The sequence below is a fragment of the Dipodomys ordii genome, unplaced genomic scaffold (genome assembly GCF_000151885.1).
Source record: "Dipodomys ordii isolate 6190 unplaced genomic scaffold, Dord_2.0 Scaffold6, whole genome shotgun sequence".
Taxonomy (NCBI): domain Eukaryota; kingdom Metazoa; phylum Chordata; class Mammalia; order Rodentia; family Heteromyidae; genus Dipodomys; species Dipodomys ordii.
In genome coordinates, this window is record NW_012267222.1 from 13,023,973 (window position 1) to 13,036,026 (window position 12,054).

General features: G+C 41.3%; 1 protein-coding gene across 1 annotated transcript in view; it reads right to left on the minus strand.

The window, feature by feature from the left end:
- The window catches only part of Tmem57 (transmembrane protein 57), a 72,043-nt gene that overhangs the window by 59,485 nt on the left and 504 nt on the right, over positions 1–12,054 (minus strand). The window lies entirely within an intron of this gene.

Genomic DNA, 12,054 nt, shown 5'->3' on the forward strand with positions numbered 1-12,054 from the left:
ATGCTCTAGGTCCTCTCAATCTCCAGAACCACAAAAACTAAATTTCTTTGTGAGTTACTCAGTCTCAAATATTCAGTTAAGCAAAGAAAATGGACTAAAGCAACACACTGTTGTGGAACCTCCACTATAGTCCATGATGTCTCAGAAAGACAACTAAGATAATCAGTACTAACACCAAACTATTATTGCCTGCCTTCTCAACTAGGAACATCCATACTATTCAAGATTAGTTTTTCCATTTTTCTACAATTCTTAGAGTCATAGAGAAGATCTCTACCTAAGTTCAATGAAGCACTTCCACTGCTCACTTGTCCTGAACACAACACAAGCATTGCATCACTCCCTCAAAAAAGCAATCCTGACCCTAAGGTAAACGCAGACGGCCACTATATGCTCAGGTAAGAACATATAGAACATTCCATTGCTATTTTAACTGAATAATTTTTAAATTAGCTGTTTAGATGTAAAGTCTACACAAACATATGAGTTATCCATGATCCCTACTTTATCAGTGTCCAGCACAGTGATTAACTTCCTACACCACAAGAAATCAAACTTCCCCCATCCACAATTATTTGCTGATCAAATGACCTGTAATTCAGGGCTTTAGTGTTTAAGCCTAGTAGGAACACTTTCCTAATGAACACAGGAGAGGTATGCACAGGTAACTGGGAAAGGTATGTAGACAAAGCAACAAATACAGCAATGAAGAGGGCTTTGCTGAAATACAGCTTCAACCTGAGGATTACTGTGCACCTGCTCCTAATCTGTTCTGACTGTTCTTTACTAGGAACAAATAAATCAAACCAGGCTAGCTCTGGGTGCCCACCTGACTCCAGCTAACTACAGCAATGGTTCTCAAAGTGTCTTCTACTAAGCCAGGCAATAAAGATATGCAAAAAAATTTAACTCGCATTTTAGATCCTTGCTTTTCTCTGGCATGGTAAATATTGATAGAGATGACCTATATAAACCAAAATTCTTTGAGTGTCTCAATTATTTTTAAGAAATTCTGAAATGAAAAACAAAAATTGAGAAATGCTGGACAATAACTAGTGGGCAAGCTCAGACACAGACTAGAATCACTACTGCATTTTCCAAATACAACCTGTGTGAAAATCTAGAAAGAGGGTTAGGCTGTGAAGATCTGAGCTGTTCCATAGTTCTCTATTTTATTCTAGGCCTCCCATGGACTGCAAAGGGAGTCAATTACACACACACACACACACACACACACACACACACACACACACACACACACACACACACACACACACACACACCCCTACCAAACCAGACTCACTATATGTGTGTGTCTGTGTATAGCTATTGCAACCACAAATTTAACTGTGAAATACACTTAATTTAAAAGGAAAAGATACTTAAGACTGGAAATCATTAAAACATCTTTTAAGAATTTTGTTGTATACTGCTTACCATGCATGAGGTCCAGGGTTCAATCCCTGGTACCCCCACCCCACACGCACACACACAAGAATTTATGTAGAGTATTTGTATAAAAGACTTATATAGAACAACAGAAACATTAAAGACAAGTATTATAAACTAATGCAAGTTAGGATGCCTAGAATTTTAAATTTTCTGCTTCGAAACACTTAACAGTCCATAGGGTTTGGAATAGTGAGAATTAAAGAATCAAAGAGGGGCTGGGAAGGTGGCTCAGTGGTAGAGCGCTTGCCTTGCATGCATGAGGCCCTGGGTTCGATTCCTCAGCACCACATAAGCAGAAAAAAAAAAAAGAATCAAAGAGAAAACAATGCATGGTTTATAAAAAAGTTATGTTAACATTATATCAGTATTAGAAATCCATTTATAAGTAAATCAAATATTTCTATCAATAGTACTAATTTGCTTAATTATGCCTTAATATTTATATCACTTATTTACAGTTTTTCAAAAAACTTCATATTAATGACCTCATTTTGTCTTCCTAAGGGTAAAGTAGGCAGGGCTGTCGTTATTTTACAAGACAGCAAGATGAGGAATAGAGATCTAACAGGTCATAGGGCACTGTTGAAAGGTAGTTAGGAAATAGCAGAGAACACTGTTCCTTCTGCACAGATCTTGTCCTGTTCCTATAGTGATTTCTGTGAGTCTCCAGGTAAAGAAATGATGAATAAAATAGAATTCCATGTTTGTTAAGGAAGAAATACACACATTTTTTTGTTTTGTTTTATTTTTTTGGGTCCGGTCATGGGGCCTGAACTCTGGGCCTGGGCACTGTCCCTCAGCTCTTCAGCTCAAGGCTAGTGCTCTGCCACTTGAGCCACAGCGCCACTTCCGGCTTTTTTCTTTTTGCTTATGTGGTGCTGAGGAATCAAACCCAGGGCCTCATGCATGCAAGGCAAGCGCTCTACCACTGAGCCACCTTCCCACCCCGAATAGGTGTGTTTTATGACAGAATAAATCCCCAATATGTTAGTTTGTAAATTTCCAATATGTGGGCTGGAGATATGGTTCAGTAGTAAAAGAGTGGCCTGCTTAGCAAGCATGAGACCCTGAGTTCAAACCTCAGTACCACCACCAAAAACAAACAGAAGTTCCAATTTGTAAAGTTAATTTATAAACACACTACAAAACTGCATAAAGAAAATGTTTAGGTTGTACTGTGGTTTGAACTCAGGGTCTCATGCTTACGAAGCAGTCACTGTACCACTTGAGCCATACACCCAGCCCTTTTGGCTTTAGGTGTTTTTCAAATAGGCTTTCAAATTTATGTTCAAGCCAGCCTGGACCTCAAAGATCTTTCTTGTGTATGCTTCCGGTGTGTAGCTGGGATAATGGGCACACACTATTTTACACAGCTTTGGTAGAGATGGAGTCTCAAATATTTTTGCCCTGGATAACCTCAAACTCTGATCCTCTGAGTAGCTGAAATTAGAAGCCTGATCCCATGATGACCAACTCAAAACTCATTTTTTTTCAACTAAGTCACAAACGTAGTGGACTACAATCAATATCTCATCAAGCTTAGGAAAGAAAATGAGAAAACAATTCATTACACTTGAAAAAGACTCAAGCTTCTGTCTTTCTTTCATAAGAGACAGGAATTCTTGTTCTAACCATGAACTTGACATTCTCTCTGGTTTTCAAGTGTCCTTACTACAAGAAAAGTATTGATTTTAGTGGTGAGCCATTTTTATTTTTAAAGATGTTTTGACCATGAACTAAATAATAATATAATTTAAAAACAGCATAATTATTTCCAGCCACCTCTCCAGTTCTGCAATTACAAATAGCTCAAATGCATCAGTACCACAGATGGATATATCTAAAGTGGACTGGCTACATCATTCCAATCCACTAAATGCAAAGCTTCTAAAAAAAGAACAGCAACAGAGGAGCTAGATGAGAGGGAAATTACCTCTGATGTTACAGTGCTATGACTCAATGTGAGCACAGTCCCAAAGGGCAGCAAAGTAAAAATGCAAGGGAATGAAGCCAACAAAGGGCTTCCAAAGGTCCAAATGATAAGTACCAGGGAAGTCTGAGGATATAATACGTCAAAGAACATTATCTAACAGTTTATTAGTTGTTGTTTTTTAATTTCCATTGCTAAAACACATGTGCCTAAAAGTGAGAGATTGTAAAGAAATTGTCACTCAAGTATTTGAAGAAATCCACAATGGAAAAAGTTTTAGCAAAAGATACATGCTTCCTGGATAGGGAAAGAGAGTAATAAAGGACATGACTCTTTTGCTCAGGACTGAGGCTTGAACTCAAAAGTCTTGCTTGCTTGCTCGGCTTTTCTACTCACAATGACACTGTACCATGAGTCATGCCTCTACTTCTAGTTTTTTGCTGGTTAACTGGAATTATAGACAGTTAAGAGCCCTGATTTGTCCATTCAGGCTGGCTTTGAGCAGTGATCCTCAGATCTCTGCCTCCTGAGTACCTAGGATTATAGGCATGAGCCAATAGTGCCCAGCTAGAAAGAGTTATTCTGATTATGTGTGTATGCAAAATAGCCATGATGGAATCCCTTGGTATAATTAATATACACTAAAAAAAATGACAATGAGGTCTGCTAGGGGGCAGGAATCAGCAGGAGAGGAAAAATGGAAACAGTAAATAAGGATGAATATGGTTGAAGTACTTTATATGCCAGTAAAATAGAACAGTCGCCAGGCACCGTGGCTCATGCTTGTAATCCTAGCTACTTAGGAGGCTGAGATCTGAGGATCACAGTTTTCAAAGCCAACCTGGGCAGGGAAGTCCATGAGACTCATCTCCAATAAACCACCAGAAAACTGGAAGTGGCACTGTGGCTCAAGTGGTAGAACACTAGCCTTGAGCTGAGGGACAGCCCCCAGGCTCAGAGTTCAAGCCCCACAATTGACCAAAACAAAAAACAAACAAAAAAACAGTGAAACCTATATTAAATTGTCTTAAGAAGGTGAAGGAAGCTGAGCACCAGTGGCTCGAGACTATAATCCTAGCTACAGGAGGCTGAGATCTGAGGATCAAGGTTCAAAGCCAGCCCGGGCAATAAAGTCTGTGAAGACTCTTATGTCCAATAAAAACCATTCCAAGCTAGGCACCGGTGGCTCATACCTGTAATCCTAGTTACTCAGGAGGGTGAGATCTGAATATCTCAGTTCAAAGCCAGCCCAGGCAGGAAAGTCCTTGAAACTTTTTTTTTGGGGGGGGTCCGGTTGTGGGGCCTGAACTCTGGGCATGGGCACTGTCCCTCAGCTTTTCAGCTTAAGGCTACCACTCTATCACTTGAGCCACAGCGCCATTTCCGACCTTTTTTCTTTTTGCTTAGGTGGTGCTGGGGAATCGAACCCAGGGCCTCATGCATGCAAAGCAAGCGCTCTACCACTGAGCCACCTTCCCAGCCCCTCCTTGAAACTCTTATCTCCAATAAACCACTAGAAAACCGGAAGTGGCGATGTAGCTCAAGTGGTAGAGCACTAGCCTTGAGCTGTAGAGCTGAAGGACAGAGCTCAGGCCCAGAGTTCAAGCCCCACACCGACCAAAACAAAAACAAACCAAAACCAGAGGTAGGTCTGTGGCTCAAGTGGTAGAGCACTCACCTTGAGCTGAAGAGCTGAGGGACAGAGCCCAGGCCCAGAGTTCAAGCCCCCTGACTGACTAAAAAAGGTGAGGGCTGGGAAGGTGGCTCAGTGGTAGAGCGCTTGCCTTGCATGTACGAGGCCCTGGGTTTGATTCCTCAGCACCACATAAAGAAAAAAGCCGGAGCGCTAGCCTTGAGCTGAAGGACAGCGCCCAGGCCCAGAATTCAGGCCCCACGACCAGACCCAAAAAAAAAAAAAAAAAGGTGAAGGATAAGGTAGTGAGGACAATATATACTGTATGTATGTATGGAAATGTCACAATGAAACTTCCCTTATACAATTAATATATGCTAATTTTAAAAATCTTTTATTTTTTTAAGTCACAAACACCTTTTAATCTTCACAATGATACTCATCATTATTTTAATCTACATTGCTTATGAATTCATGATCTTTAACAGTAAAACTAATTTTTTACAAATCAGGTGAAATGTACATTTCTCTTCTTTTGCTTAGTATCAGCTGTTCTTTCTTTCTCTCTCATTCCCTCCCTCCCATCACCGCCCTTGAGTTGCTTAGTTCACTTTCTTTAAAAAGATTACCGCCCCCCAAATTTGCACAATATTAAAAAAAAGAAAAAAAGGATGCATTTCTAGGGGAGGATGTGGCTCAAGCGTAGTGTTAAGAGTGCTTGGCCCAGGATTCAATCTCCAGTACTGAAGAAAAAAAAAAAGATCTGTGTTTCTAATGTTGGTATGTATCATTTTATTTATGCAACTTGCTGGGCAGCCAACTTTTTCTTCTGGACCTAATTCTTGAAAAGACTCCAAGACACCCAAATTAACTAAGCCTAGAGAATAAAGTAATCAGTATTTTTGAAGAATACACTAAATTTCATGAAGAAGAATGACTCAGTTACAAAATTTTACTTAATTATGGTTGTAAAATTCCTACCTGACCCTTCAGACTCTATGAAGTGGTAACAGCATGGAAAAGGACACAACTAAATACTTCTAAAATCCCAAAGGGTTAACAATCTGTGAAGCAATCTGGGAGAAATGGTCAAGGAAGAAGCCTTTAGAAATGTGTTCACATGGGCTGGGAAGTTGGCTCAGTGGTAGAGTGCTTGCCTTACATGCCTGAGGCCTTGGGTTCAATTCCTCAGCACCACATAAGCAAAAAGAAAAAAACTGGAAGTGGCGCTGTGGCTCAAGTGGTAGAGCACTAGCCTTGAGCTGAAGGGCTGAGGGACAGTGCTCAGGCCCAGAGTTCAGGCCCCACAACTGGACCAAAAAAAAAAAATTAAAAAAAAATTAAAAAAAAGAAATGTGTTCACAGAACATGGATTAGGCACATGGTACACAGGCACAGAGGTTCAATAAATGCCATGAGGAATCAGGATGAAAATGAAGGGAACATCATTAATAGAATAGGAATCTGAAATGGATTACATTCTCTCCTTTGCTCCTCAGGCCAACAGCAACCATTTACAGGAATTTTCAAAACACTTAATAATGCCAAAACTGCCCAGACAAGAAGAATCATAGGAAAGTTGGAAGAAAGTACTTTTTTTTTTAGAAGAATATACAATGACAAAAATTTAGGCCAACCATTCCATTATGACATTGTTTAAATGTATTTTGTGTTAAACATTTCAATTTCTCCATTATACTTACTCCTTCCCTAACACTCCTTCTGTTTCACACCAGGTCCAGGATGGTTGAAGTTAAAAGCTACCAAGATTACTGCAATGCTGTCAGGCCGTGAGATTGCAACACTGGTATCTGGAATTCCAGTTGCAGAATGCATGTACAATCAAAGCAGCAAGCCACCAGTGACTTTAATAAGCATAGCCCAGAGGAGTCTAAAATCGGGCTTAGAAAACATCATTAAGGAGGCAGGAACAGCATCAAGGGAAATCTCTGGAGACAAGACTACTTAGACAAGGGTCTGAAAAAGGAAACTGAGATGGGAAGGATGCAAAATGTGATTGTTTTAAAAGCCACTTTCCAAGTGCCCCAAAGACCAGAGAACTTTTCTTCAAATAAAGATGAGAAAAAGGGATCATGTATATACCATGGCAGACCTGAGTCCTTGCACCTAGTTTTAAGTCAGTAAGCTACAAAAATGCAACTGCCAAGTACAGAAATGAATTAAATTTTAGGCAAAACTATAAGCAGAATATAACATAAGAAGTAGTCATAAATTCACAATGGTGTGCTTGAGTAACAATTTCAACTGTAGAAACTTTTAATACACTTGTCAGTCATGGGGCCTGAACTTAGGGTCTGGGTGCTGTCCCTGGGCTTTTTTGCTCAAGGTTAGCATTCTACCAGTTTGAGCCACAGCTCCACTTCTGGTTTTCTAGTGGTTAATTGGAGATTAAGAGTTTCACTGACTTTTCTGCCCAGACTGGCTTGGAACTGTGATCCTCCTCACATCTTAGCCTCCTGAGTAACTAGGAGTACAGGCATGGACCTCCCATGCCCAGCTTAAATATATTTCTACTATAAATGTTTCTGGCTCCATCTTCTACTTCTATCTTTATCACCTCATCTTCCTATTATAAGGTCAACAATTTGTAAGAAGGAGGAAGGAGTCTATCGCAGGGTAAGAGATAGAAAACCACCACAGAAGCCCCAAAGGCTAGAACACTAAGCCAGACCTCAATCCCACCTCGTCTGGAGAACCCTGCCCACAATAAGAAGTTACAAAGGAACTGAGCACCAGTGGCTCACACTTGTAATTCTAGCTGCTAACTCAGGAGACTGAAATCTGAGGATCACAGTTCCAAGCCAGCCTGGGGAAGAAAAATCCATGACTCTAATCTCCAATAAACTGATAAAAAGCTGGAAGTGGCGCTATGTCAAAGTGGTAGAGCTCTAGCCTTAAGAACAGACTCAAGGACAGAGTCCAGGCGCTGAGTTCCAAGCCTCAGGACTGGTTAAAAAAAAAAAAGAAAGTTACAGGGGGAGTTCTGGTGCATGTGTGTAATGGTGGTCTTAGGGATAAAATTATTGCCAAGAAATCTGAGGACCTCAAAGGGTAATAGTTAAGGAGAGCTCTCATCATTACTAACTTGTTTTCATAATTTTCAAGTTTGAAAATTTGAGTTACAAAGCACTTCCTTACTGTCTTCCAACTGTCTACTTCATAAAATAGCACAAGACAAAATATAGCTGTTAATGTGTCAGGTGAACCATTAAAATAGAAAACTAAAATTTGATCCAATAGAAATATTTTTACTTGACTAGTAAAAACAAACGGAACTGCTAAGCCACTCTACAAATTGAACAGGGTATTACAATGATCTACTAGATTTGTAACTCACTGAAGACAGGAACCATGGCTTGCCCTGTGTCTTCCACCATCCTATAAACAATATGTCTCTACTAACTGGAATGGATTAACTTTTACTCATTTAATTTGCTCCCTTAACATTTATTGAAAACTGACTGCTTATTGTGTCAGGCTCTATGTCACCTCAGACTTTTGGTTTTTGGGTTTTTTTGGGGTCCGGTCATGGGGCCTGAACTCTGGGCATGGGCACTGTCCCTCAGCTCTTCAGCTCAAGCCTAGCATTCTACCACTTGAGCCACAGTGCCACTTCCGGCTTTTCTTTTTGCTTATGTGGTGCTGGGGAATCGAACCCATGGCCTCATGCATGCAAGGCAAGCGCTCTACCACTGAGCCACCTTCCCAGCCCCTCACCTCAGACTTTTTAAAAACTATACTGACTTTCAGCCTTCAGTAATACAAAAAAGAAAATGAGCCAGGCACGGGTGGCTCACGCCTGTAATCCCACCTACTCAGGAGGCTGAGATCTGAGGATCGAGATTCAAAGCCAGCCCGGGAGGGAAAGTCCATGAGACTCTTATCTCCAATTAGAACCACTAGAAAACCAGAAGTGGCGCTGTGTGCTCATCTTGAGCTGAAGAGCTGAGGGACAGCACCCAAGCCCAGAGTTCAAGCCCCATGACCAAAAAAAGAAAAAGATCATGATTCCTTTATCTTTTGTCTTTTTCTTGATTAATGACTTGAGTAACATTTCCCATAATATACTTGCATTTTCAAATGTGGACATTTATATGCAGATAATACTGATATGTCTAAGATTTTCCTTACATCTTGCTCCTGGAACAGAATTCCAATAGGGCTATGATAATAATCATCAATGATACTATTTGGATGCTGGACTGAAGGCCATGATGAAAAGCCTCTCAGCAACAGGAATCTTAAGTTTTAGGCAGTAATAGGTCTTGAACTCTGGTCCCTATACTTGCTAGACAAACACTCTACCACTTGAGCCACTCTTCCAACTCAACAGGAAATTTTTTAAGACTATAAACAGCAACTGACTCCTTATTTTGACTACTCAATTTTTCAATATAGTCGCACCAAATCTTCATCTTTCCTGCCTTCTTTTCTTTTCTTTTTTTTTTTGGGGGGGGCACGCGGGGGGTCCAGTCGTGGGCCTGAACTCTGGGCCTGGGCGCTGTCCCTCAGCTCTTCAGCTCAAGGCTAGCACTCTACCACTTGAGCCACAGCACCACTTCCGGCTTTTTTTTTCTGTTTATGTGGTGCTGAGGAATCGAACCCAGGGCCTCATGCATGCAAGGCAAGCGCTCTACCACTGAGCCACCTTCCCAGCCCCTTTCCTGCCTTCTTAAATAAGCTATACATGTTAAATTGTGTAGCAACATGTTAAATACTTGTACAGCACAGCAGAACGTACAAAGAGTTTCACAAACTGCACAAATCTGCTTAAGTCTTCAAAATTCACTTAACAGATGGAACACTAGGGCTCAAAGCAGTAGATGTTCTGACTGTTCAACGTGGCAGAGCTGGCACTTTGAGTATGAACCTGGGTCTCCCAAAGGCTGTAGTCCAGTGACCTCTTCACTACAGCTACTTCCTTCCTATGCTAAGACTCAGAAAGTTGTACAGCTAGAGAACATGAACAGAGGCAGGCCATGAAAGGTTAGGCCATGAAACAGTAGGCAATGGTTGTCAAAACTGTCAACACAGCCTCAGAAAAAAAGGGGAAAAAAGTTGTTTAATGAGACTAAATTGGCCAGATGTTGAGAAACAAAATAGGCTGTACATAGCGTGAAGAGCAATTTAGTATAGGTTTAAACTTGAACAGATATTTGATATGCATGAATCCTCAAACGTCCTAATTTATAAGTAGCTCATTCTGTTTGCTTTAGAAATAATTGGAACGTTTCCAATTCTCTTTAAAACCAAATGAGAAAAAAATATATATGATCTTGTTCTTCAGTCCAACACTCTTATAACACAAGCTAAGAAACAGATTCATGACTGCTATGCTCATCTGATATATGATGCTCTACCCAGGGAAGACAGGTAGAAATATAGCTTCTTTTATTAACATTTAACTTAAAATGCCCAGAGGGCAGCCAACAAATTTGAGGGAAGAAACTGTTGGTTCTTAACATTTTTGCAGATGAAACTCTTAATAGGTTAGTGTATTTATCATTAGCATCCAGGGTAAGAAAATTCCAATTCCAAAAGCCATCAGTAAAACAGATCTTCATTACACAGTTTATATTCATTCACATCAGTTGGGTGGCTACTATGGGGCAGGTAGTAAACTGAGTTTGTTTAAATATGAAAAGCTGAAATACAGCCAAAAATGTGCAAACAATATGGGACTCTCAATCTTCTCGCTATAAATGGAGGTATATCATCTATGCTACTGTAAATAAAGTCATTCAAATGCCACTGTTGTCTTATGTCTACCAACTCTTAATATACTTTTTCTATTCCTGTGTTACAACTCAAGATTAGTTCTTCAAATCTTTTTCAATGGCTAAAGGGGTAAAAAATACATAATACCTTCCTTTATTCAAGAATGTACAGAATGTGTAAATTTGAAGGCAATTTTCCCTCAGCTTTTTAAATCTGCAGGGGAAAAAATGCTTTTGTTTTGTTCAAATGGGCAGATTTGATGGATTCAGTGTGCATTTTTGATCTGCATGGCTAGAAGCCTGTTTGGCACACTGTGTTTGTTAGGTGAATGAATGACTCCTATAATATATGGCTCACCACATAAGGCTATATCCACGAACTTGTTATTTCAACTTCTCAATGCTTCTAAGCTTGAAGAAACTCATCTTTCTATCGGTCAGCTACCCATGGAAAACAGTCCTTCCACATGTGTAAACAACAGCATGTGCTGTCATCAGCTCTCTCCCATATTTTTGGAAGTCGCACAGCCAGAAGGACTAAAGTGTAAAGCTCCTGAGCACTCAAGTAAGTATATATCCACATGCTGGGGATTCTCCTTTGTAAAATATTTCGCCCCTGAAATCGTTTCTTTACCAAAATGAGTAGAAGGAACATTCCAAGAAACTCAAAATAACAGTCGTACACAAATCAGGCTTGGGGACGCTAAGGGAGTCATAGAGTTGCCCAGTGAACCTGTTGTCCTTCTCTCCAGGACTGGATTCAATTTCTATTTAAAGGGACGCTGCTTTCCTTTATGGGTGGGGGTACGGGGTGGCTTTTAAGAGGTTTAGAGAAAACTATCTGCCCGCAATTGTCCAAATGGTGTTTGCCAAGAAGCGGATAGCGGCCTCCGCATCTGGAGCAGGGCCACGGGGCATGATTTGGGGATATCAGCTTGGGCCTCCAAGGCAGATTTAAGATCCCCTAAGGGAAGTAGGAGGAGGAGGGAATCGCGTGGGCCCGACCCAGTTAGTCGGGAGCCCCTCTGCTCCCCCCCCACCCCTCCTCCCCGCCAGGGGCCGAGGGAGTCACTGTCAGCTCCCAACTTTGTCAGGTCCCCTCCCCCTCTCCCCCGTGCACGGTCCGCGCACCTCGGGCTCAGGCCGGCAAACTCCCAGGCCCGAAGGGGCCGGCGGAGGTCCGTCTGGGGCCGAGGCTGAGGCTCCAGAGGGCGCCGGGAAGGGAAGAGGGTTCGCCACCCCTCCCCCCGACGGGCCGGGTGCTGCCAACGGCGGCGTCGCAGCTCCCGAGCCCGCACCCT